The sequence below is a fragment of the Vanacampus margaritifer genome, chromosome 6 (assembly GCF_051991255.1).
Source record: "Vanacampus margaritifer isolate UIUO_Vmar chromosome 6, RoL_Vmar_1.0, whole genome shotgun sequence".
NCBI lineage: Eukaryota > Metazoa > Chordata > Actinopteri > Syngnathiformes > Syngnathidae > Vanacampus > Vanacampus margaritifer.
The window spans coordinates 9,927,595-9,931,344 of record NC_135437.1 but is presented as its reverse complement, the minus strand read 5'-3'; the positions used below and the strand labels follow the sequence as shown (position 1 = coordinate 9,931,344).

General features: G+C 43.8%; 1 protein-coding gene across 4 annotated transcripts in view; it reads left to right on the top strand.

Moving 5' to 3' along the window:
• The first annotated feature begins 3,308 nt into the window (after window positions 1-3,308).
• Window positions 3,309-3,750, top strand: part of man2a2 (mannosidase, alpha, class 2A, member 2) — a 29,993-nt gene continuing 29,551 nt past the window's right edge. For 2 of the 4 annotated variants that reach the window (XM_077567989.1, XM_077567987.1), the window contains exon 1: window positions 3,309-3,475. The gene's annotated coding sequence lies outside the window, so the exon portion shown is untranslated. The remainder of the gene's footprint in view (window positions 3,476-3,750) is intronic. The other 2 variants (XM_077567990.1, XM_077567988.1) reach the window with 2 other exon arrangements.

Below are 3,750 nucleotides of genomic sequence, written 5' to 3'. Positions count from 1 at the left end.
TAATTCAACAAAAGATGCCTGCCAAATCTAATATTGGGGTCTACCCGTCTAAGGAACTGAGTGATAAAATAAAAAGGGGGTCTTCAAAGCAGTACATACTGTCTTATTATTATTTTTTAACTTGTTTAAAAATTGTGACACCCACCGCCCTACCCCTGGCCCTATACTAACTGCCTACGAGCTGTATATGTACGTATAGGAGGATCCTTGTTGACAAATTTTGGCGCATGCACGGGTACAGAGAAGCATAATATATGTATTTCTTACGAAATTCAAATTATTCAAAGCCCATATGAGATGTGGGATGATGATAAACGTTAGTCCGACTCACCTGGTTCCTGGCTACACAGACATCTGCTTTGGGGACATTTACTCTTATTTAATACAAAGCTACATTATTCTTCATTGATAAGTGTCCTTTGTGGTGCCAAAGGAAAGGAGGCGAGAGAGGTGTATCGAATTACAGTAAGTACCACACCTTATTCTTTTATTTTTGAAAATGCAGTGACATTAGTACAGTGTCACTTGTCCCGTGATGCGAGAATTTCAATGGCACCTGATCTCTGGTGTGCAACTGAATATCAGAGCTTACACAATTCTTTTCAAATCCAGTCTTTGACAAACATGCAGTCATGTTACGTAGCATTGTAGCACGTTTAATGCAGCTGTCAGGATAGGACTTAAGGCTACTGCGTACACAAGTGAGGCTGGCAGGTAACAAAACACAGATGCATTATGTAATATATATTCGGATAAGATGAAGAAGATGTGGACACTCAAGTATAAAACTAGGCACAAACATTAGATTTTGTCTCATTTATAGGAATCCATAACACAATTCTGATACTCGTTGCCTTTTGATCCTCGGTTCGTAATGCTCTATTAATTCTCTCAACCGCATAGCTTCAATCGTCTCATTTACAGTATTTCAAATGCCAAACATTTTCATACACTATAGAAAATTTGTTCCTTTTGATGTGGGCGATTTTCCATAAGCGAAGAGCGCGCGGTGCATTATGTGTAAAGGTGGCACACCGGCTCGTAACACTGTTGTTGGCCCGAGGGGCGACACTGGGACGTGAGGAAAAGGTAGTAGGATCCTTAATCTTCACAGAGGCCTCAAGGCAAGAGGTTGGAAGCAGGTTCTTCCGGCTGTGATGTGTCCCGTGTTGTGTGACCCAAAGAACTATAGTAATGGTTAAATGCCCCAGCTGGGCCATAGGGATATTTTACTGATGAGATGACTTACCGAGGGATGTAATGTTGCATTAGTTACTGAGAAACGTAATGATTGTGTACATCGCTAGTTTTGTAATGCGTAAGTCCAAACACTGCCAAGAAAACACAATGAGGTATATGCCACGGAGGAGACGGGACTTCCGACTTCCGGGTTTTCACTCATCAGCTTTGTTTCAGCTTTGTTTCTGGTTCCGGTTTGCATCGTGTGGGCCGCGTCCCAGTACTTGCGCTTCTGCCTTTGTGCCCCTTGGTTTCGCGTTCCCGTCGACGGGTGTGAGCGTGTAGTGTGTCTATCTCAGTTGTCAGATGCATTTCAGAGAATTGAGACGCCCTGCGAGCGGTATGGTTTCATGTAAAAAAAAAAGAAAAGAAAAAGAGTACCACAGTTGCAGTATTTGCTTTGAGGATGTTGATAGAGAAGTACAGAGGAGGTCAGAAGGAGCTGCATTGTGTCTTTGTAGATCTGGAGAAAGCTTATGACAGGGTGCCCAGAGAGGAACTGTGGTTTTGTATGAGGAAGTCCGGAGTGGCAGAGAAGTATGTTCAAGTTGTGCAGGACATGTATGAGGACTGTAAGACCGCGGTGAGGTGTGCTGTAGGTGTGACGGAGGAGTTCAAAGTGGAGGTGGGACTACATCAGGGATTAGCTTTGAGCCCCTTCTTGTTCGCTATGGTAATGGACAGGATGACAGACGAGGTTCCATGGACTATGATGTTTGCAGATGGCATTGTGATCTGTAGTGAGAGCAGGGAACAAGTGGAGGAGAAGCTAGAGGCGCAGAGGTTTGCCCTGGAAAGGAGGGGAATAAAGGTTAGCCATAGCAAGACTGAGTATCTGTGTGTGAATGAGAGGGACCCAAGTGGAATAGTGAGGTTACAGGGAGAAGAGACCAAGAAGGTGGCTCCTCCACCTTTAAGTATTTAGGGTCAACAGTCCAGAGCAATGGAGAATGTGGAAAAGAAGTGATGAAGCGTGTGCAGGCAGGCTGGAACGGGTGGAGAAAAATGTCAGGTGTGATAAAAGAGTTTCAGCTAAAATGAAAGGAAAGGCTTATAAAACTGTGGTGGGACCAGCGATGTTGTTTGGTCTGGAGACAGTGCCACTGAGGAAAAGAGGGGAGGCAGAGCTGGAGGTGGCAGAGATGAAGATGCTGAGGTTCTCTTTGGGAGTGACCAGGATGGATAGAATCAGGAATGAGTATATCAGAGGGACAGCACATGTTAGATGCTTTGGTGATAAAGTCAGAGAGGCCAGACTGAGATGGTTTGGACATGTCCAGAGTAGAGATAGTCAGTATATTGGAAGAGGGAAGCTTAGTTTCCAAATGCCAGGCAGGAGGTCTACAGGAAGACCAAAGAGGAGGTGTGTGTATGTTTAAAGAATACATGAAGGTAGTTGGCGTGAGAGCAGAGGATGCAAAGGACAGGGTTAGACGGAGGCAACTGATTCGCTGTGCCGACCCCTGAAGGGAAAAGCCGAAAGGAAAAGAAGAAGAAGATGTGTTTTTTCCCCCCATAATGTGGTAATGTGGTTGCTTTGTGTTCGGTATATGGTTGTACTAAAAAAGCTGATATACCTTATAAATTTGGATTGTATTCCATTCCAAAGATCTGAAAACATGAAGGTGAGGAACGTTAGTGAGGAACATTACACATGCACTTTTAGCACTTAAATCTCTACCTCTATAAATCTCCACAATTCAAATGAGGGCTACTTTGGTAGGCAAGCTTTTCAAAACTTGCTGCCTCATTTGACCGTTCCCCAGCCCACTTAATGGCCACAGGCAAAATTTATGACATATTTCCCAATAACTTTTGATTGTATTTTATATTGAGTTTTAGTGCATGCGTGCAGTTAGGAATTGTCCATAAAGAAAATAATTTTGAGACGTGTTTCTCATTAAAGTCTGGTTCCAAACGTTATAAAGTATCCAATTACTAAAATAGACAATCGATGTTCAAACTGTCCGTCTTTAAAGCCGTTCAGTGATTACTGTGTAAACTATAGAAGAAGCAACTGACAGGGAAGAGGTTGTTTTGCTTGCTCGACCAATCATCGTAGTCCCCTCCCACAAGCCTTTGCAGCAACTCGACGACGCTAGCTAGCTAGTTAGCTGCTTACGCTAGTTGGCTGCTCGTGTCGGTTAGCTGTCAGCTTGACTTGACTGTAGCCGGAGGCACACACATACACGCACAATGGCGCTTCTCGCTCATGATCCACTCGCCCAATTGACAGGTAACGTCAGAATTCTTAAATTTGGTTTAGAAAGGTAACGCAAGAATTTATGCCCGGGGTTAGACAAAAACTAATAGCTTAGCCCGGGCTCTTCAGTCGTGGAAGGTTATTGTTTGAATGCCGCAAGCCAATACTTGCAGTGGCAAACACGCGTGATATGCTGGCGATTTACACGTTTTGCTCGCATTAAAGTCCATTCAAGCTTGTAAGTCGGTGGACTGTGTCATTTTATGTTTGTATACATTGTCACTAGCGCTAGCTTGTTACACTGCGAT